Raw genomic sequence first — 23,913 nt, forward strand, 5'->3', positions numbered from 1 at the left:
CATGCCGGAATTTCGTAAAGCCACCAGTAAATGACAAACAGCATTGTCGAGTTGATGGACCATCTCCAGGGGAAGCGGCAATAACTTTTGTAGACGTGCAGCAGTTGTTTTCCACTAATACAGAACGCAACAACCCTTATATACCCGATTGTGAAGCCAATCGTCAAATGTACCTGTCCGTACATTTTGTCACGCCACCTGTGATATAATCCTGTTATTGGCTTCTTGCTGGGACAGACAATCAGTGACATGGTTCTTTTAACAAAGAAATCACCGAAGCGTAAAAGAAACTCACCAGATTGATATACTGAGTTCAGAAAGTAAACCCAAGTCACGAAAAAAAAAATATTCCATATTAAATGCCAAGTCTGTATATACTATATATATATATACTATATATATATATATATATATATATATATATATATATATATATATATATATATATATATATATGTATATACAAATACAGTTGTATCCAAAAATATTGACACCCTTGCAGTTTTTTCAAATAATGCACCATTTCTTTGAGAAAATTGTTGAAATTAAATAATTTTTTGGTATCCACATATGCATTTCTTTGGTTTGCAGTGGAGCAAAACAAAAAAAGCTGAAAGCATTACTAAATCTTAGCTTATTCCTCACAGAAATCCTAAAATGGCCTGGACAATATTATTGGCACCTTTTAGAAGTTGTTAGAAATAATTGGATTTCAAGCAGGTGATTCTCCTTTACTTTGGAATTGAGCTCACAAATGGTGAGTCGCAGGTGCCTGCAATATAAAAATCACTCATTCAACCAGTTTGAATAGAGAAAAGGAGCCATTCTGCTGTTTTGTGTCACTGTGTGTACTGCATTGAGCATGGAGAAAAGAAAGAAAACAAGAGAATTGTCTGAGGAGGTCAGACACAGGATTGTAGCCAAGCATGGACAATCTCAAGGCTACAAGTCCATCTCCAGAGACCTTGATGTTCCTGTGTCCACTGTATGCAATGTTATGACGAAGTTTAAGGCCCATGGCACTGGCCAAAAATATTGGCACCCTTGCACTTTTTTCAAATAACTCACCATTTTCTCTAAAAATAAGTTTAAATTGACAAAAGTGTTTGCCTCCACAATTCACAATTCTTGTCTTCATAATTCTTTATTTCACCGTTAATATTACAGAATCTTTGTTTTTGATTCAGAACTTAATATATCCTTTTAAATCAGAAAATAAAAAGAAATTGCATTGACAAAATTATTGACACCCTCGACTTAATATTTGGTATCACAGCCTTTGGACAAAATAACTGCAGTCAAGCAAAGCGCTTCATCTATATAATAATAGCATAAGGACTCGACTTTGTTATCCCTTTTACACCGCACCCAGTGACCCGATGCCCACGGCACTAATGCATTTACGATCTACGAACCGTGCTCTTTGTTTATCACGTACAGACATACTCGAAAAATCGGAATTAGCCGACGTTGGGGCCCAAAATCATCCGATTAACTGCCGATACGACGCCATCTTACGACGCCATTGTATTGGCGTCTGCTGGGCGAAGGCGAAGCGAGCCGTCCGCTGATTGGACAGTCGAGTGGTGTGAACATGGGTGGTGTGCACCAAATGGTCTTTTTATTCCCTTGAACATTTTAAATTAGGATATATAAGGAAACGTCTTTATCGTCATTTAATAAAGTTAAATGGAGTGACGTTGCGATACTCGGGGTGCGTTGCATAAATCCTCGTAACTCAGAGAGGTGAAGCAGGTGGCGAGACGTAAGGGAGCTTAAAGATAACGAGCTGAAACAGACGAACGATATGTCAATCCCTTTCTACACCGAACGGCAATAAAAGTATGAGAGCGGGAAGGCATGGCCTGAGCACTTCGAGCAGAGGACTGATTGGACTTAACTAAAAGAGAAAAAATTGGAGCTTAACGGAAGAAGAAGATTCCATGAGCGCTGCCGTCACTTATCGAGGTGTGTTGAGGTCTGAAGAGATGAGGTGGTTTCTAGGAGCGATTTGCACCTTTTTAGTTCGGTTCGTGTTTTGTGACTCGTAGATTTATTAATCAAAACACGGTCACAGTGGCGTCAGGCACTGTGACTCATATTCGCGATTACCACAGAAGCACATCGACGGGGAGTATCTATAAGGCCGAGAAAAATATATTTCTGGTCTCTGGTCAGCGCGCGCATCGATGTTGACCCGGCGCATCAACAATTTTTTTTTCTTTTTCCTAATTTCCAACGGTACCTACAACAGCGCGCGCCTGTTATTGCTGGGCCGGCGCGCTATCTCGGGAAATACGGGCCTGTGAGGGTCGCCATTGGTATCGACGTTCGCGCACGGGTCTCCCCGACAAAACTACGTTTAGTTTGTCCAAATTCATCCAGCCGTTCCAATGATATGAGTAGTTTTGTGTGCCGTGACGTCATGAATCCAATCGGCTGTATATTATCATTTATTGAAACGAAGATATTCTTTGTCGAGTTTGTGTGAAGCAACCAGAAGGCCCAGAGAGCTGCGGGTGGTCTCGTTAGTTAGGCCTGGATCCTATCTCGTTTGTCATGAATTTGTAAGTGTCTGTGATAATCTGGTGGACTGGGAGAAGAGATCGTGGGAGACCATCGGCCTGTTAGACTACTTGCGCATGCGCAGTGTTGACGTGATCGATGCATTGGAATGTTTGACGGTACGGCGAGGCGATCTCGAGATCGAAATGGCAGTCTATAATATGTTTGAAGAACTTAATGATTTTCAGAATAAATACATTTTAAAATAACTTAAGCTTGTGTTCATTATTTACAAAAAGGCCTACCTGTCCCATTAGCTGTCTTTAATTTCTCTCTGGACGGCGCCACGGCAGATGAGGAGGACCGCAAGGCATGAGGACACAAAAAACAACACGTCTATATGTGCAATCCATGCTTTTCAAAAAAAGAAAAAGAAAAAAAAAACCGCATCGCCTCATCAATTCTGGAACTTTGGTCTGACCAAAGACCAGCAATATATTTTTTTCGGCCTAATAGCATAAGGACTCGACTTTGTTATCCCTTTTACGCCGCACCCAGTGACCCGATGCCCACGGCACTAATGCATTTACGATCTACGAACCGCACTCTTTGTTTATCAATATCATGTATGGCCATACTCGAAAAATCTGAATTAGCTGACGTTTGGGCCCAAAAGCATCCGATTAACTGCCGATACGACGCTATCTTACGACGCCATCGTATTGGCGTCTGCTGGGCGAAGGCGAAGCAAGCCGTCCGCTGATTGGACAGTCGAAGGCGACAGCAAGCCTTCCACTGAGTGGACAATCCCAGAGTGGTGCTCTGCCGATTCCTATTACGAATCCAATCATTTTTCAAAAGTATATCGTAGCGTTGTCATTTAAGTAGATTGCAATAAATACGTTGTTCATATACGCACTCTTCATTCTCATCTTTCTTCCTAACTCTTACTCGGACAAGCAAATCCCCTATGCCATCCATAATAGTACACTCTATCCATACACCACATCCTCCCGTCCGTGGATGTTCCACGGGTTTCAGCTAGTATAGCCATGAATGAGCTTGAATAGAGAAAGAAAGCTTGTGCAAACTAGGGAAAGTGCAAACTGCTCCAGTTCTCCCAGATTTGAAGGGTGCCGCCTTCTCCCAAATGCTGTTTTCAGATCTCCCCACATATGTTCAATGGGATTTAGATCTGGACTCATTGCTGGCCACTTCAGAACAGTCCAGCATTTTGTCTTGAACCAATACTGGGTGCTTTTTGAAATGTGTTTGGGGTCATTGTCCTGCTGCAAGTCACATGAACATTGACGGAGACCCAGTTTTCTGACAGTGGGTTGAACATGCCTTGGTAATCTCCTGATTTCATGAGGCCATGCACACATTCAGGACACCCAGTGCCAGAGGCAGCACAGCAAACCCAAAACATCACTGAACCTCCTCCAGTTTGACTATAGGGAAGGTGTTTTTTGTTTGTTTGTTTGTTTGTTTGTATACAAGATCGAGGCTCGTGTAAGAGCTAGCATTAATCACAAAAAAACAAACGGACACATAAAAAACATAAAATAAAGGGAGCGGGAGACAAGATGGGGAGAGAGAGGGAAGCACACAAGTACACAGAGAGCGGGAAGCACACAAGAGAGGGAAGCACACAACAGTAGAGAACAGGGACATCGGGAGATTTCTGGGAGGGAGAGGGCTTGGGGGGAGGAGGCATGGGAAGGGGGGGGGGCAGTGAGGGGTGGGAGAGGTATAAAACACATGGACACTGCTTCGGCTTACAGTAAAGAAGTCAGTATTTCAAAAAGTAGATCTGGTTGAAATTAACGGGGGTAGAAAAGATCAAAGTTTTGGATGGGGGAATATAAGAGATGGTGGAGAACAGCTGTTTTAAACACCTGGAGGGAGGAGTGGGATTGAAGAGAGTGAGGGAGTTTGTTCCAGAGGTGGGAGAAAAGAGGAATGAGAGAGTGAAGGTGAGCAGAGAGTCTTGATTTTGGCAGTTTCATCAGAGGAGGGTTGCTGGCAGATCTTGTGCGACCTGTAGGAATGTTTGGGGGACAGAGCACAGACAGAGCTGGGGGAGCCAGGTCGGAGAGGAGTCGGTAGAAGACAGAAAGTCCACCAACCTGCCTGCGGTGAGTGAGTGATAGGCCCTCAGAGTTAGCTTCATCATGGGAGATCCAATGATTCTGAAAGCTTTGGTTTCAACAGCCTGAAGCCGAGCTAGGTGTGAGGCAGGAGCACCGGCCCAGAGGGGAGAACAGTATTCCATTGAGCTGCGGATGAAAGCCTTGTGGAGGATACCCAGTCGGCGACTGGCTTTGGAGGCCAGCTTGGAAATGTGGTTTTCCCAGGAAAGATCATGGCAGATAGTGAGACCCAAAAGCTTGAGTGACAGAACTTCTTGGAGAGGATTGTTCAGAAAGTAGATGGGAGGGTTGTCCCGTCGGTCTTTTCGGAGAGACATCGTAAGAGTGTGAGATTTGTCAGGATTGAAAGACATGTTCCACTTGTTTGACCTGTCTGTGATTTTGTCCATTTCTGCAGAGAGTAAGGAGGCTGCAGACTGCCGATCTGAGGGATGAGGTATGGAGCAGTAGAGAATGGAGTCATCAGCAAAGAGATAGAGAGGTTTTTCCAGAGAGTCGGATAGATCATTGATGAAGACCAGAAAAAGCACAGGGCCCAGAACACGACCTTGGGGAACTCCAGCCAGAACAGGAAGGGGCGATGAGAGAAATCCATTCAGGACCACACGTTGACTACGACCAGAGAGGAAGTCCATAAGCCATGCGTGGAGATTTCCATGGATACCATAGGAGGAGAATTTGGTGAGCAGAGCGGGGTGCCAGACCGTATCAAAGGCACGTGATATGTCAAGGGAGACAGCTCTGATTTCCTGTTTGGCATTGAGGACCTCCATCCATTGTTGAGACAGCAGAAGTAGAATGTCCAGAGTAGAGTGACCTGGTCTGAAACCAAATTGGTGCTCAGAGATCAAGCCATTGGAGAAGAGGCCAGACGGAAGCCAAACAGTTAAATCTTGGTTTCATCAGACCACAGAATCTTGTTTCTCACAGTCTGAGAGTCCTTTAGGTGCTTTTTTGCAAACTCCAAGCGGGCTTTCAGGTGTCTTTCACTGAGAAGAGGCTTCCGTCTGGCCACTCTGCCAGAAAGCCCAGATCGGTGGAGTGTTGCAGTGATGGTAGTCCTTCTGGAAGTTTCTCCCATCTCCACACAGGATCTCTCGAGCTCAGCCAGAGTGACCATCGGGTTCTTGGTCACCTCTCTTACCAAGGCCCTTCTCCCCCGATTGCTCAGTTTGGCCGGAGGCCAGCTCTAGGAAGAGTCCTGGTTGTTCCAAACTTCTTCCATTTAAGAATTATGGAGGCCACTGTGCTCTTGGGAACCTTCAATGCAGCAGAGATTTTTTTGTAGGCTTCCCCAGATCTGTGCCTCGACACAATCCTGTCTCTGAGCTCTGCAGGCAGTTCCTTCGACCTCATGGCTTGGTTTTTGCTCTGATATGCATTGTCAGCTGTGAGACCTTATATAGACAGGTGTGTGCCTTTCCAAATCATGTCCAATCAATTGAATTTACCACAGGTGGACTCCAATCAAGGTGTAGAAACATCTCAAAGATGATCAAGAGAGATGGGAGGCACCTGAGATAAATTTCAAGTGTCATAGCAAAGGGTCTGAATACTTATGTCAATGTGATATTTCAGTTTTTTCTTTTTAATAAATTTGCAAAACTTTCTAAAATCCTGTTTCCTCTTTGTCATTATGGGGGATTGAGTGTAGATTGATGAGGGAAAAAATGAATTTAAACGATTTCAGCATAAGGCTGCAACATATCAAAATGTGAAAAAAGTGAAGGGGTCTGAATACTTTCTGAATGCACTGTTTTTGCCTTTGTCTTGAAAAATGCTCACAGCAGGAGAGCATCCCCCACCTATATTCAAGGGATCAACTTTACCCAGAATACTTGCCTCCCACTCATTCCAACATTGCTCCCATCCGCCTCCGTCTCACCAGGCACTCAGTAAATAATGGAAAGATTCCACTCCATGCAGAAATCTTTGCTGCTTCCGCGGAATCCACCTTGCGCCAAATAGCTTCAGGGACACGTCACACCTGCTCCCAGGGTTCTTGCTTCTTCCAGCTCACAAAATCAATGCCTTTTCTTCTCTCCTCCTCGAAGGAACAGCAGGTATACATGGGTCTGGCTGCCTGCCATGGAGCATCATCCCAGGGAAGAATCTGAGTCGGTGAGATCCCAGATTTCCAGTTATTATGCCGAAAACCGAGGTGGCTCCCACTTCGGCAGGGAAGGTGGAAAATGTCCATTAAATAATCGCTTGCTTTTGCAACTAAAATACAAATTACACTCTGATCAGGAGCAGCTGTATTTGTAATGGGTCCACGGTGTGTGTGTGTGTGTGTGTGTGTGTGTGTGTGTGTTTTTTTTACTGTGTGTTACTGTGTGTGTGTGTTTGTTTGTGTTACTGTGTGTGTGTGCGTGTGTTTGTTTGTGTTACTGTGTGTGTTACTGTGTGTGTGTTTGTTTGTGTTACTGTGTGTGTGTGTGTGTGTGTGTGTGTGTGTGTTACTGTGTGTGTGTTACTGTGTGTGTGTGTGTGTGTTTGTGTGTGTTACTGTGTGTGTGTGTGTTACTGTGTGTGTGTGTGTTTGTTTGTGTTACTGTGTGTGTTACTGTGTGTGTGTGTGTGTGTTACTGTGTATGTGTGTGTGTGTTTGTTTGTGTTACTGTGTGTGTGTGTTTGTTTGTGTTACTGTGTGTGTTACTGTGTGTGTGTGTGTTACTGTGTATGTGTGTGTGTGTTTGTTTGTGTTACTGTGTGTGTTACTGTGTGTGTGTGTGTGTGTGTTACTGTGTATGTGTGTGTGTGTTTGTTTGTGTTACTGTGTGTGTTACTGTGTGTGTGTGTGTGTGTTACTGTGTATGTGTGTGTGTGTTTGTTTGTGTTACTGTGTGTGTTACTGTGTGTGTGTGTTTGTTTGTGTTACTGTGTGTGTTACTGTGTGTGTTTGTTTGTGTTGCTGTGTGTGTTACTGTGTGTGTGTGTGTGTGTGTGTGTGTTACTGTGTGTGTGTTTGTTTGTGTTACTGTGTGTGTTACTGTGTGTGTGTGTGTGTGTGTGTGTGTTTGTTTGTGTTACTGTGTGTGTTACTGTGTGTGTGTTTGTTTGTGTTACTGTGTGTGTTACTGTGTGTGTGTTTGTTTGTGTTACTGTGTGTGTGTTTGTTTGTGTTACTGTGTGTGTGCGTTTCCAAACCAGCTCAAGAACGAGTGCGCCAATTTCATGAGACGTCATGTTTGCCTTTAGCCGAGGATAAAAACGCTTAATTTGGGTTTGTGTAAGTCAAAGGTCAAGGTTGCAACTTAGGGTGAAAATTTTCTACAATGCAATTCAAACAGAGTGAACTTAATTTAAATAGAGTAACAACTCTTTAAAAAAAAGAGTTGAGAGTGTCGCAGGGAATGAATTGTTAAATTCCTAGTGGATGTAGGTCAGAGGTCAAGGTCCACAGTGGCCCAGCAAAGTTTGGCAGGGACGTACCTGGGCAATACCCGGACACACGTATGGTGGACACCTTGGGCCTGGACACACCTTGCTGGACATACCTGTGCATTATGTGGACACGTACCTGGACAATTCTGTGAATCTGGGTTGAAATGTAGCAAAGTCAGCTATAGATGAATCGAGGTTGGAAAAACCAGCCTACTGGGAATAAGGGGGGCACTGCATCACAGTGGATCTCCCAGCAATGATGCAACCAGCAGCAACAGACTGTATACGAAGTAATGAGCTGCCTCCCTCGGACCGCACTTCTGATGTATGGATGGACGTTGACATGCCACTGGATAACGTGGTCCCATCGGAGAACTTTCCCATTGACATTCAAGATAGATTGACATCGGAAAAACAATCTGCTTGGATCCGATTTCCCTGCAGAACGGACATCAAAATGGGGATTTTATTTCGTTTGGAAAAAAGTGACAATTGCCCCAGGATCTATGCTTTGGATAAGGAATCAAAGTGCATGAATCACGAGGGATGCGCAATGGACGTCCGCTAGAAACATCGCATCACGTGTTACAGGTGGAGATGGAAAATCAGCAAACTGCTGGACAACTGTACCGTGTTCATCAATCATGGCAGAGTTCACTCGCCTCTGATCCCGAAACGGCCATAAACTGCCATCCTGGTGATTCACAGACAGGGTGAGGCATCAGTGTGTGTGACGTCACTCGGATGGACGTTAAACTGTACGTCCCATGTGCTACCATTAGTCGGTGGATGTTTAAGATCCCACGGTGACCTTCGCGAAGAGTAGGCGAGCTATCGCCGGCACCAGGAACAAATTCAAAATTCCTGCCTTAACTATTGCTGGGAAGCCAATGGCAAAACCACCCAGTATGATCCTTGCTAAGAAACTGCTTCGGCAGCACTTTATAAATATTTTTACAGCGTTTGTTTGTCCGTCCGGTGTATATTATATTGATGTATGTCCCTCTCAAACATCCACTAATCAGAGCTGAGGATCTGGTCACATGACAGGGGGACAGCGTTTTGTAACCATTACAGTTACATATTTTACTAAAAGGAAATGTAATAACCTTCTGTGGGACGTTTTGTGGTCCCAGCGGGTGCTGTAAGGTAGGAAGGAGGTTTCAGAAATTCCTCAATACAATTATGATTTTGAATGTGATCGGCACGGACCTTGCTCCCGAATCCGGAAGTGAACAGGTGACGAAGGTTCGCTGGTTTTTAATAATATCTCAATACAATCGCGATTTAACATTACATTTTGATATATTAATACAATAGTATAAATTTGTGATTGGCATGATGAATGATGCTGTTTGCAATGAAAATAGAGATATTGAGTTTAAATCAGAATGAGGAAATGACGTCAGGGTTTCGATCCGTGACATTCGCAGATTCCCCATTTGCAGTTTCGGCATTGACTGGATAAAGCAACATTCAGACTGGGAACGTTTTTTTGTGCAAGTCCTTCACGAACCTGCTGTCAATGCCTGACGTTCGACTGAAGGTGACAGGAATGTGGAATTTATTGAAAAAAATTAATACTGTTACGAATCCGGGGGACGGCACTCCCGTTAGCAAGGGGGGGGTTAATCCCCTTGTCCTGTTAAGCTGGCCGCCCGACCGGTCCTGGTACTTGTAACGCTCTTCTGCGGGGTGGGATTGATCAGGGTTATTGGTTGAATCAGGGTTATTGAGTGGTGTTGTCCTGAATACCTTCACCAATCCCTCCGCAGAACAGGGAGACAAGTACCGCTCGAACCACGGACAAGATGGTATTTGCCGAGCGGTTTAGCAATCCGCGGTTCGAGCCGTTATCAAGCGACTAAACCCGATTCCGAGCATTGGCGAAATCGTGCCACAGGTATTCAATCAGGAAAAGACTAAATCGATCGGATGAGAGGAAGCCAAATAACCAACAAGGGTAAAGGAAGAACACAGGTTTATTTCTATCTACAAGAGGAAAACGAAAGAAGGGCATTTACAAAGAGGAAAAAAGCAGATACACAGGGCAAGTCTTAAACAGTCTTAATTATTGAACCCCAGACAACACACAGGACAGACCACGGACTTATACGACAAAGGGGAAATTGCAGGCAGGAATGGCTGGAGGACGGTTCGTAGGAAAAGGCACCGCTAGGAGGTCCGTTGCAAATCCACGCTCCGGGCTGGAAAATCGAGCAGCCGGCGGCAGCCCTACGTGTACGGTTTTCAGCGGCGAAAACCCGGCAGGCAGCGCGGTTTATGTTGCCGATCCTGGCGCACCGACCCTTGCACCCCAACGATGCTCGTGCTCAAAAGCTGCTCGGTGCTCCTTTCTCCCTCCTCTCTCTTTTGGTTCTTCTGGGTTTGGCTGGATCACTCATCTCCCTCTCGTGCCTTCTCACCGACTCTCCTTCCAACTCCAACTGGTAAAAAGGCTTCGCTTCGCGCTTATATTGGTGTCGGCCGTATCAAGCCGTGGGCTGCGAGGGCACGCCCATCGGTTCGCTCACCGTGGTGCTGGTTGGTGGTTAAGGGCTCGCTGACTCCACCTCCGATGACGAGTTTCTGCCACGCCCGTGATCTGGCGGCTCCGCCCCCTTCTTCCTCGGCTTGACCGCATGGCTTATGGCGGCGTGGTGCCAACAAAAACAGCTCATTGCAACGGTGGCGAACGCCGCCCTACTGTTACTTTGCGGAGATGATTGGGGGAATTGAAAGGGACCTATCTTATTTGATTAATGCAATGTAGAGTCAAACTATTGGAAACACAGCCTTACCTGAAACACATAATAATGAAATAACTACGAAGAGGGCCTATGGTTCGCTACGTGTTGCGATGTGGACTAACTAGGGGACGACCTTTGACCTTACCAATGAATGGAGGTATTTACACAAATAATTATTTACAAAGGGTATATTTACAACAATTTACACAGTGCAGGGTTCTCAAAACCCCAACAATACATTATTTGCAACCTGGTAACCCCACCCAGGTCGTACTATCCTCTTCAACGAAAGTATTAAACAAGCGCGGCAACGCCATTGTTAGACGATCGGTCTTGTTTGATGTGCAGCCTGTGGCTACAAGTTGCATCATTTTCTGGAAGCGTGGCTGTGCCGCTGATGCAGTGCCCCCTGTTCTCAGTTTTAATAGTATTACATTATATGGTATTACAATGTATGTATTAGATTATGTATTACAATGTTAAATCAATTACATTATTAATACATTATAAATGGTATTACATTAATGTTACATACATTAATTACATTACATTAATGTTACATTACATTATTAATGGTATTACAATGTTACATTATATGTATTATATGGTAATACATTATATGGTAATGGTAATGGTATTACAAGCTGGTACTCATTTTGACGACCTCGGAAGGATGACAGGCTGAGTCAACCCACCTGGTGTTATTTAACGGGGGCTCGAAGTCAAGACCCTAAGATCTTAGGCCAGCGACCTTAACCGTTAAGCTAACACCAATCTTTTGGCAGCAGAGGATGGTACACCATCATCAGAACAGAGAAGCTTGTACATATTTTACTTGTACGATGAGGATGTCGAGAGATATCAATATACAGTTACATGGGTAACATGGACATTAGTAGACAATAGAGGTGGACAAACTCAATTTGATACATCGAATGTTTCTTATATCAAAACCTGTGATTATACGAATTACTGTTTCTGCTATATAGAGAGGTGAACTGAATCAATTAGATGGATCAAAGCTTCAAAGAGACTTCTGACAGCGAGACATTTTTCTTATGGGATGGAAACCACACAATTGTCAGCAATTGATGCCTCCGGATTTTCACTCGGCCGACATCCTGTTGTTTTCTTCGTTCCTTTCTAAGAAGGAACCACGCTGGGAATTCCAAGTTCGCAGCAAGAGATGGCACTTCAAAGTCCTTGGCTTCTTTACAGGCATGCTCCATCTGCTACAGTGTGTTACAAGTGCATGTTCTGCTGAAAGAAAACCTCTTTGAATGGGAGAGTCTCTACTGAAGGGTTGCACTTGTTTACTTGCGCAGGTCTGAGTCCTGTGAGGCCTATGTATCGGGACGGGTTTTTAACTCCATAGACTATGACCCCAAATAGAGACCTTTGATTGATGACAAACATTTTGGGACTTTTTAGAGTGAACAGACATTTTAGAGGCAGGTCAGTCTTTTGGGACTGCCACTTGTAACATGCAACCCAGTGCTACATGCCGCATGGTCGGGTTGTTAGTGACAAAACCGACACCCCTCACTGGCTTTGCTAGTGGAGAGGGTAACTGACACCCCGCCAGGACCACAAACAACACCTGGCAAAGGGCGGATGAGCTCCCATAGGTCAATCGGACCAACGGTTGCCGAGAAAATGAATTTTAAAAATGCAGACACGTACGCCACAAGTACGCAACCGATTGCCTGACCGTGCTTTTCACTTCGCGAGTGCAGGGTAAAAAAAAGACATCCTTACCTGATGGATATTAAAGGAGTACATGAAGGAAATTTGAATTCATCCATCATAGCAAATTGAACAACTTGTCTTGTTAATGGCTATCTATCAGATCAGGGCAGAGCCAGAGTCCAGGTGTCCGCAGGTGTAGTGGCAAATCCAGAGTGAAATCTTGGCAAGGGTTACTTATCTTTATGGGGGCACATTGACAGTAGCACAATAGAGACAGAATCTAACAGCGGCTGCATAACATAACAAAACAAGGCCAATCGATCAGCTTCTTTAGCAGAGCGAATCTGTCAATAACATCTTTAGTGACCGGAAGATTGCCCCAGGGAGGCCTGCGACAATGTGCAAGCGACTCCAGTCTGTCCTCCACAACTTCTGCTTCTTATTCCTGTACACATTTGCTCCACTGTTGAATACATTCATTTTGCTTCACAGTACAGTTGGCAAGAACATAATGCTCGGAAATATTGTCTCCGCATGAAATTAGAGTCGCAGCAGTAGTTGCAGGCTTTCCTTACAAAGACATCTAGCATGGGTGCCACTCGTCAAATAATTGCATCCCATTTACGGGAAAATGACTCGAACTCATGGCAAAAATAATTCCATTTCACTGGAAACATTATGTCATTACACACAACTTTGGGGTTGCCGTGGCCCTATCCTTAAGAGTGTCGAGTGTCATCTCCCTCTTGGTGTGTGTTTGGGCTGGGAAGTGAAGGCATATGGGTCTTGTGCCTCCCCACTTTCAGCGTGTGTGTGTGTGTGTGTGTGTGTGTGTGTGTGTGTGTGTGCGTGTGTGTGTGTGTGTGTGTGTGTGTGTGTGTGTGTGTGTGTGTGTGTGTGTGTGTAGGGTCTGCAGGTTCACAATTATTTGCAATGTTAAGGGAAAACATGTGAGATGATCAATTTTAATTTACGACCTGGAAATGTATCGGTAAATCGAGAAATCAATGAATGAACGATCCAGATGTAACACTAAAACCCCACTCTGGATATGAAGAAGATTTCATAGATTCCCGATCCTGATGGTGACAGCAGCGTCACACTGTGACCTATTTCCATCCGGCGTCTGGTTGTCTGGCGTTGAGAAAACTGTTGACAATATCCCATGTTTGACCTTGCAAAACATTCTTTCCCTATGAGGCTGAGCCTGCCTTGTACAATTTCTCTTTGAGGTGGCAGTCTGTGACATTGGGGAGGGATGAACATGGGACGTTGTTTTGAGTTATTTTGATCTTTGAGGAAAGTATATTAAGCCGACTACGGGTTGTGGCTTGCTGAGATGTTGGAGCCGGCTGTGTAAGAACCATGATGTTATACTAAGTGGTGTTACTAGTCTGCACGCCATGTCTTCCATGCATGTATCCTTATTTATTAATAAACCTCTTGTATACCGTCCGAGTTTAACAAGGTGCTTATTCCTGGGAATGGGATTCAAACCCATGACATATATATATATATATATATATATATATATATATATATATATATATATATATATCACCACAACATGTAGCCTCGCGATAGTTCAGTTATTTATTCGTAAATGTAAGCGTAGTCCTTTCCTGTGTTTAGTTTTGCGTTGAGTAGGCCAGTGAGATTAGGTGTTCTTTTGGCGCTTTGGTTTTGGTTTAGCGCTGAAATACCACGCGGCAGGCCTGAACAAGGCGACCGAGGCCGAAGGAAGGCGGGGCAGGAGGAGCCATCGGTAAGCAATGAGCCTCCAATCAGGGCTTGAGGGGAGTGGCTAACCACGATGACCAGAGGCAGGGTTTGGAACATTCGAGTCAGGCCGGGGCGGGGCAATACAACCCGGCGCAGCCCATGAGTTCAGTTCCGAGGGCAGATGAGTTTGGATGAGGAGAGATCGCACGAGAACGGACGGCACGAGAACGCAGAAGGAATTGAATTGCCGTTGCACACGAACTTGCCCGTGCCCTGTTTCCCATGCTCTGCGCTGTATTGATCGCGCGCTGTAAAGAACGACCCGCGCCAGGCCACAGACGCGCGATTTTCCTCCTGCCTGCATTCGCCTGAATACGTGCTGTGAACCTTGGAGAGCTACGCCGGGCGAGCTGCCCCGGGGCGACTGACGGCGAAGCGCGCTTAGCACGCGAACTTATCTTCCTCCATCTCCCCGTGTGTGTAAGTGGGCCCATTTGTCTGGGGAATAAGTAAGACTGACTAAGCTCTGCTCTGTGTCCCTTTCCTTCTTCAAATCATTGTACATAGTGTAATTAAATTCTGTTCTTCCTTCTGATTTGACCGTCCTGTCTCTTCCATCATTGGCTTCGCATGGTACGAATAAAACCGCTCTAATCGGGTTCCAATAGAAAAGTAACAGCACGAGTTACGTGATACGCATTCCGCTCGGGCATACTCGATTAAGCGTGGCTCGTGCAAGGCTCGATCCCAGCTGCCGTTGCGGCGTGGGTACCAAAGGTACGTGCGAATTTATCCCGAAACCCTTTTCCACGTTTGCCCGGAAGTGGCGACTCGGTCTTGCGGACCCGAAGACCCAGGGGGAAAAAAGGGGTTTAATCTCCCCTTTGTAACGGGAACGGGCTTCGGGGATTCCGCAACAATATATATACATATATATATACATATATATTATATATATACATATATATACATATATATATATATATATACATATATATACATATATATACATATACATATATATACATATATATACATATATATATATATATATACATATATATACATATATATACATATATATACATATATATACATATACATATATATACATATATAATATATATATATATATATATATATATATATATATATATATATATACATATATATATACATATATATACACATATATATATATATATATATACATATACACATATATATATATATATATATACATATATATATATATATATATATACACATATATATATATATATACATATATATATATATATATATATATATATATATATATATATATATATATATATATATATATATACATATATACATATATATATATATATATATATATATATATATATATATATATATATATATATGTGTATATATATATATATATATATATATATATATATATATATATATATATATATATATGTATATATATATATATATATATATATATGCATATATATATATATGTATATATATATATATGTATATATATATGTGCTCGGTAGTTAGGGATTAAAGATAACAGCCCCTGTGTGTCAAACCTGGTAGTAAAACCTTTGTCCCTTATGGCAATGCACACCAACATAGACACTTAGACAGGCCCTTAGCGCAACATTAAATAATTCCCTTCCCTGACAGTGACTTTGGAAGGAACAGGCAAGGAAACCAGGCCAGGACACCGCCGATGATGGCCGCCGCCAGCTACATCCCCGGCAAGCCAAGCCACATCGAGTGCCACGAGCTATGACCACGCTACAGGCCTGTGATTCGGTGGAGTGCACTGATTGGGTGGCGCGCCAAGGCTGACGTCACCGCCGCAAGGCTATATCGGGGCGCGCCGAACGACATTTTCCCTCTTGCATTTCAGCAGTGCGGTCTTGCACATCTCTCTTCTTGCTTGCACAGCTTCCTCTGGCAGCTCGAACTCTCTTGCGTCTGGCACATCGAGTCTCTTGCAGCTCTTGCACTCTTGCGTCTGGCACATCGAGTCTCTCTTGCTCTTGCAGCTCGAACCCTCTTGCAACACGTCCCTCCCTGCCTGTCTTGTGCCCTCTGCGCTTTTCCTCTTGGTCTTGAGAGGTCCGGGTGGTCTTGGCTCGCCATCTGCGTGGTGCCTGGAGCGGTGCTTTTGGTGCTTTGGGGCCTCGTGTGCGATCGGTGCTTCTGCTGCTTGGAGTGGTGCACGGTTTAGCAATAACCAAATACACTTGGAAAAGAAAGAGTCCTTAGTAGTACCAAAATGCACATGAACAAGACAAGGTCTTTAGCAATACCCAAACACACTTGGACAAGACAGTCTTTAGGAATACCTATATGCACTTGGACAAAACAGGGTATTTAGCAATAACCAAATGAATTTGGAAAAGACAGATTTGCAAGACATGCTTGGCCGATTTTACTCTCACATACGATGTTTTTTGACACCACCTGTCTTTATCGAAAGTTTCATCGAGCAATATGACATAGTTCCTTATACCTGCACAAAATACCTGATTTCATGACATTTTTACTGTGTTGTACTCCATTCCTGCAAATGGTATTTATTTGCCTTTCTGAAAATACATCTTTACATTTAAAAGAATGGACATTTCAGTTTAAAAAAAAAAATGGGAATAAACACAATTGTCAATCTACTACCACAACATATTACCACACTCGGGAGTAGAATGGTTAGAGCATCCTCTCTGAGGATCTGAAGCTTTAATGGGCCGAAAGGCCTCCTGTGTTCAAGTTTCTTGAAAGGGAACTTAACGACTACAACTATTACTTAGTTTTTTTTCGATTGCTTAAACACGATTTTGAAAACAGGGCCCATTTTGTCAAAACACTACACACAATTCACACAACCACACACACAAGTAACAGAACACCTCAGATCCTTTGCAAAATGAAACACTCTTGTAAAAACTATACACTAATTTATCAAAACCATATTTTGTTACCATATGAAACACACACGTTTCATATGGCTTAATTCTGTTTGAACCAGTTACACACTGCTGTTGCTAACCTAAAACACTTTTAGCAATTCTACTTCTCGGTAATTAGAGTACTGTAAGTGAAGTACACAGAGAAAGCGCAAATATACAATAAATTCACCAAACACTACACAAGACCAATGCTGCAGACTGATGAAAATATAATTTATTTCTCTCCATATACCCAAATCAGTCAACATGTCAACATGGAGAATCACAACAAAACATGTCCCAGTTTTCATGCTACTACAGTCGTGTGCATAACACTGTAAGCTCGGCAAATATCAGACTGAAGGAGCTGGGGCTCCCACGTCGATCGGAAGAATGGACGCGACAAAAAGCTGGAATTCATCCGAGTTGCTTTAATCAAACCAAACACTCAGGCACTCTGAAAAGCCCGTTTATCGGGCAGCAATATATATACATATTATCCCGGAGCGTTTGCCCAGGAAAGGCGAGAGGGGGCGTGGCCCAGCGTCCTGGCTGCGGCCTGGCAAGTTGAGGGCGAGCCTGCCCGGGCATCCTGGACGAGCCCGGCATGGTGATCGCTCCGCGTCCTTGATAGGTGCAAGGCGATTGTGAAAACCCAGCGGTAGCCGCTACACACGTCCCCCCAGAATCGACTTGCACCGGCAGGGTCAATTTGAGGGGGGTCCTGATGACCCGGCCGAAGCGACCCCTGGCGGGTCGTGGGAGGGGGTCCGGTGTGGTGGTGGGCGGTCGAGTGGGGGGCACCGTGGACGGGGGGCGGCCTCGCCGCGGTGGAAGGGCCACCCGTGGTGGGTGGTCGACGTCCACGTGCGCCGGCTTGAGGTGGTCCACCGCAATCCGGTCCGACCTGCCGCCGATGTCGATGACGAACGACTTGTCGTCCCGTCGCAGCACCCGGAAGGGCCTGTCGTATGGCGGCCGGAGTGGCCCCCGATGTGCGTCGTGACGCACAAAAACATACTCCGCTGTGCGAAGTGCTGGGGGGACGTAGGACTGGGGGTCACCGTGGTGGGATGTTGGCACGGGGGCAAACCGTCGGGCGGCCTCCTGGAGGTCCGAGCGCTGGTGAGCTGCGGACCAGGGACTGGTAGCGTCGGGCACGAATTCGCCCGGGACGCGTAGCGCCTGGCCATAGACAAGCTCGGCGGTGGATGCCTGGACGTCCTCCTTGGGGGCCGTGCGGAGGCCCAAATGGACCCACGGCAGCCGGTCGGCCCAACCGCCGTCTTGAAGGCCGGCCATGAGCGCGGCCTTCATGGAGCGGTGGAATCGCTTGCACAACCCGTTTGCTTGGGGGTGGTAGGCCGTAGTACGGTGGAGCTTGACCCCCAGGTTGCGGGCGACTGCGCCCCACAGCTCGGAGGTGAACTGTGGTCCGCGGTCTGACGAGATGTCCGCCGGTGCGCCGAAGCGGGCGACCCAGGTGGCGATGAAAGCCTGCACCACGTCGGCCGTGGTGGTGGAGACGAGGGGAACGGCCTCCGGCCACCTGGTGGTCCTGTCCACCATGGTGAGCAGGTGTGTGAACCCCCGTGACGGGGGGAGGGGGCCCACCAGATCCACGTTGACTTGGTCGAAACGTCGTTCGGGCACGGTGAAAGGTGCCAGTGGGGCCTGGGTGTGTCGGTGGACCTTGGCCCGTTGGCAGGCCGTGCAGGTGCTGGTCCAATCGCGGACGTCCCGACGAAGGCCGTGCCAGACGAATCGCGCCGACAACAGCTTCTGGGAAGCTTTCCGGCCCGGGTGGGTAAGGCCGTGGAGGGAGGCGAAGATGCGGCGTTGCCAGGTGATGGGCACGATGGGGCGAGGCTGGCCTTGGGAGACGTCGCAGAGCAGGACAGTGTCCGCGAAGGGGATGTCGGCCAGGCGGAGGCCCGTGTCCGCCGCCCGGAGGGCTTGCACCATGGTGTCGGTGGTTTGGTCCACCGCCATAAGCGCAAAGTCCACGCCCAGGTGGACCGCGTTCGCGCTGACCCGGGAAAGACAGTCGGCCACGGCGTTGTTTTTGCCGGCGACGTGCCGGATGTCCGTGGTAAACTCCGACACGGCGGAGAGGTGGCGCTGTTGGCGGGCCGAACACGGCTCCGTGACCTTGGCCATGGCGTAAACAAACGGCTTGTGGTCGACGAACGCCGTGAAAGGTCGGCCCTCCAGGAGGTGGCGGAAATGGCCAGGTGTAGACCGAGGAGCTCCCGGTCAAACGTGCTGTATTTGAGGTCGTTCGGCCGGAGCTGCTGGCTGAAAAAAGCGAGTGGCTGCCAAACCCCGTTCACCCATTGCTCATGTATGGCGCCCACCGTATAGTCGGAGGCATCCGTGGTGAGGGCGATGGGAGCGTTGAGCACCGGGTGAGCGAGCAGTGTTGCGTCGGCGAGGGCCCGCTTTGAGCTTTGGAAGGCCGCATCCATTCTGCGGACCAGGCGATGTCGTGCTTGGCCGGCTTGCCCCGGAGGGCTTCGTAGAGGGGCCGCATGAGTTGAGCAGCGCGGGGCACGAAGCGGTGATAAAAATTCACCATTCCCAGGAATTCCTGCAGGGCCTTTATGGTGCGGGGACGCGGGAACGTGGTGATGGTCTCGACCTTGGTTGGCAGCGGCACGGCCCCGTTCTTGGTGATGTGGTGGCCCAAAAAATCAACGGCTGTCGTGCCGAAGTGGCATTTGGCCGGGTTGACGATGAGGCCGTGCTCGCTGAGGCGCCCGAACAGTGTTCGGAGGTGGAGGAGGTGCTCGGCCCGGGACGTGCTGGCGACGAGGATGTCGTCCAGGTAAACGAAAAGGAACGGCAGGTCACGCAGCATGCCGTCCATCAAGCGCTGGAACGCCTGAGCCGCGTTCTTGAGACCAAACGGCATCCGCAAGAATTCGAATAAGCCGAACGGCGTGATGACTGCCGTTTTAGGGATGTCGGCCGCCCTGACAGGTACCTGGTGATATCCCCGTATGAGATCAATTTTCGAAAAAATGACCCGTCCCGCCAGACGGGCGGAGAAGTCTTGGATATGCGGGATCGGGTACCTGTCGGGGGTGGTAGCGTCATTGAGACGGCGGTAGTCGCCACACGGGCGCCATCCACCCCCCGGCTTTGGCACGATGTGCAGTGGCGAGGCCCACGCGCTATCGGAGCGCCGCACGATGCGAGGTGCTCCAACGTGTCGAATTCGGCCTTCGCCACGGCGAGCTTGGCTGGGTCGAGGCGGCGGGCCCTGGCGTAGACCGGCGGGCCCATGGTTGGTATGTGGTGCTCGATCCCATGCCGTACTGCGACGGCCGAAAACGTCGGCCGCGTGAGGGCCGGGAACTCCGTGAGCAGGCGAGCAAACTCGTTCGCCGCCGGGACGGCGCATGCCAGCTCGGTCGGCGCGGAGCTGCTCAATGTGCATACCAGGGAGCTGAAGGTTTCGGCGTTGATTAAACGACGCCGTTGGACGTCCACCAGCAGTCCGTGTGCGCAGAGGAAGTCGGCGCCTAGCAGAGCCATGGGCACGTTTGCGGTTACAAACGTCCAAGCAAAGCGTTGGCCGCCGAAGCAGAGGGTGACGTTGCGCGGGCCGAAGGTGCGGATGGTCGATCCGTTGGCCGCAACCAAGGAGGGGCCGCAAACCGCGGATTGCCTGTCCTGGTCAGAGGCGGGTATGACGCTCAGTTGGGCGCCGGTGTCGCACAGGAAGCGCCGTCCGGACGCTTTATCCGTGATGAACAGTAAGTTGCCCGTGTGGCCGGCGCTCATGGCTGGTAATGAACGCCGGCCCGGCCGTTTCCCGGCCTGCCGAAGGTGCATGGGGGTCGGCATGTCCGGGCCTTCTGTCCGAACCTGGCATGATAGTAACACCACGCTTGGTCAGGTGGAGGCCCCGGTCGTCGTGCTGGAGGTGGTCGGCTCGGTGTAGCGGCCGCCAATTGCGTCGGCAGTTCGGTCGTCGACCGTGCCGGGTGCTCGGGCGCCATGGGTGTTGCGTCAGACGGCGGTGGGTCCCATGTCGCCGCTGCGATGCGCTGTCCTGCGGCGGAGATCTTGTCGGCTTCTCTGGCAAGGGCCCGGGGATCTGTGATCGTCGTGCTTGCCAGGGCGAGGCGTACCGGGTTAGGCAGCTGACGGAGGAACAGCTCCCGGAACAGGAATGCCGGAGAGTGCTCGCCGAGCAGTGAAAGCATGTAGTCCATTCGCTCGGAAGGGCGCGTGTCGCCGAGCTCGGGCAGGTCGAGCAGGCGCCGTGCGCGTTCCACCGATGGGAGGGCGAAAGCGTCGAGGAGAAGCTTCTTAATCGCGCCGTATTTGTCAGCGGCTGGCGGGCTCTCGAGGAGGCTCAGGGCGCGGGCCGCGGTGGCCGAACCGAGCGCTGTTACCACATGGTGGAAGCGGGTGTCGTCGGCCGTGATGCCTCGCAGGGCGAACAGGGAATCCGCCTGTGCGAACCAAACCGCCGCGTGAGCCTCCCAGAAGGTAGGCAGTTTAAGGGCGACTGCCGTGTCCATGTCGGTAGGTCACCAATGAAGGAGCTGGGGCTCCCACGTCGATCGGAAGAATGGACGCGACAAAAAGCTGGAATTCATCTGAGTTGCTTTAATCAAACCAAACACTCAGGCACTCTGAAAAGCCCGTTTATCGGGCAGCAATATATATACATATTATCCCGGAGCGTTTGCCCAGGAAAGGCGAGAGGGGGTGTGGCCCAGCGTCCCGACCGAGGCCTGGCAAGTTGAGCGCGGGCCTGCCCGGGCGTCATGGACGAGCCCGGCATGGTGATCGCTCCGCGTCCTTGATAGGTGCAAGGCGATTGTGAAAACCCAGCGGTAGCCGCTACAAGACAAACATAAAATACTGTATCCAGTACAGGTTACAATTACAGTAAAAAGAAAAACAAAATCTGAAAAAAACTGAAAATACAGTACAGAAAATACTAGACATTAACTTTTCGCCGAGCTGGATCTGGCCAGAGAATTTCATCAACATCACAGGCGATATCCTCATTGGCAAGACAACGTGGGAAGAACCGTCTCGAATGTCGAATCCATCCTTGCACAGCTGCGGCGTCGATTTGGTCACAGGCCTCCTCCATGGCCTGAATGAGGGGTACCTGAGCCTGGGGCCGGAGATCGTAAACCCTCCACCGCCATGCCGGGAAAAACTCTTCGATTGGGTTTAGAAACGGAGAGTATGGTGGAAGGTATAGTACTGTAAACTGTGGATGGTGTTGAAACCAGTTCTGGACCAGAACAGAGCGGTGGAATGACACATTGTCCCAGACGACAATGTATTGCATCTGGTGCATTTGGTTTACTGCTGTGACGATGCTGTGCAATCGGTCCAAAAATGTGAGAATGTGACGTGTGTTGTAAGGGCCCATATTGGCATGACGGAGGAGGACCCCAGTCTGTGCAATGGCAGCGCAAAGGGTGATGTTACCCCCACGTTGCCCTGGGACATTGATTATAGCCCTGTGGCCAATGATATGTCTACCTCTCCTTCTTGCTTTTGTGAGGTTGAACCCTGCCTCATCTATGTATATGAAGCCATGCGGGATTTCCTCAGCATCCATCTGTAAAACTCTCTGAAATACAGTGAAAGACAAGATTGTGTAGTTCAGCATAGATCTAGTATACAGTAAATTTACATGTAAAAAGGTTACGTGTGCAGTATGCAACATCACAGTGCTAAAGTGAACAATACATACCTCCACATACTCATGCCGCAGCTGTTTGACCCTCTCTGAATTCCGCTCAACAGGCACTCGATAAAGTTGTTTCATTTGAACCTGTTGTCCTTTCAGGATGCGTGCCAGTGTTGACCGAGAGACCTGATGGACATTATTGAAAATGGCATGGTCACCGATACCGTTGGCTTGAATTTCTCTGAGCCTGATAGCATTATTGGCCAAAACCATGTTTATGATCTCTCTCTCTTGTTCTTGCGTGAATATGGGCCCCCTTCCTCCTTGTCGTTCTCGACCCTCAATCCTATGTAGAAAAAAATACATGTAACCTGCTGTAGAATGTCACAGGAAGGGGTATCAAAAGTGCTGACATGGTGCATACAATAAGCAGCTGATTACTGTAACTGTAGACAGATTTTTTTTTAACCTGTTTTCTTGTCGAAATGTCCTAATGACAGATGCCACTGTATATCTGCTAAGATTTGGCTGAACTCTTAGTCCTGCCTCTCTCAGCGTCAATCCGTGGTTCACGACATGGTCAACTAGTGTTGCGCGAATTTCATTTGATAAATTTGGTCCTCTTCTTCGTTGAGCACGTTTTCCTCCTGCTTCAGGTCTTCCTCTTCCTCTACCTCCTTCTCCTCCTCCGTGGATTCCCCCTGTCACCCTCACTCTTCTTCTTCTGACTCCTTCCCTTTTGGTTGAAGACAGGTGAACTCACCTGCTGCATTTTTATAGTGCTTAAACCTGATTGGTGTGTCTACAATTAAGCAATCATGTGTTTGCGCACCTGATGGCTGTGTTTAACCAATTGGCTCATAGGTGTGGTAATTTGACAGTCAGTGCTTTGGAATTGCAAGGAAGTGACATCATGATATACTTCTGTGTCTAATAGTCCAGTCAATCTGTAATCTGACCTCCAACAAATTGCAAAAGAAATACTTTTTTGATAAACATGCTTAGTAGTATTGCCTTAATGATATATCAAAAGTCTAGAAAAGTCTAGAGTGCGGAAACAGTTTTAAAAACGAAATAAATTT

The 23,913-nt window shown here is 47.5% G+C and overlaps 1 long non-coding RNA gene across 1 annotated transcript; it reads right to left on the reverse strand.

Annotated features, from left to right (window-relative positions):
• Nucleotides 1-22,649: 22,649 nt before the first annotated feature.
• Nucleotides 22,650-23,436, reverse strand: LOC137419485 (uncharacterized). The gene is made up of 3 exons (XR_010982897.2): nt 23,301-23,436; nt 22,895-23,177; nt 22,650-22,771 (listed from the first exon to the last, which is right to left on the reverse strand). It is a non-coding gene; the product is annotated as an uncharacterized LOC137419485 (long non-coding RNA).
• Nucleotides 23,437-23,913: the final 477 nt, after the last annotated feature.

Source organism: Myxine glutinosa, chromosome 1, assembly GCF_964187855.1.
Source record: "Myxine glutinosa chromosome 1, kmMyxGlut1.1, whole genome shotgun sequence".
In the NCBI taxonomy this organism is placed as follows: Eukaryota; Metazoa; Chordata; class Myxini; order Myxiniformes; family Myxinidae; genus Myxine; species Myxine glutinosa.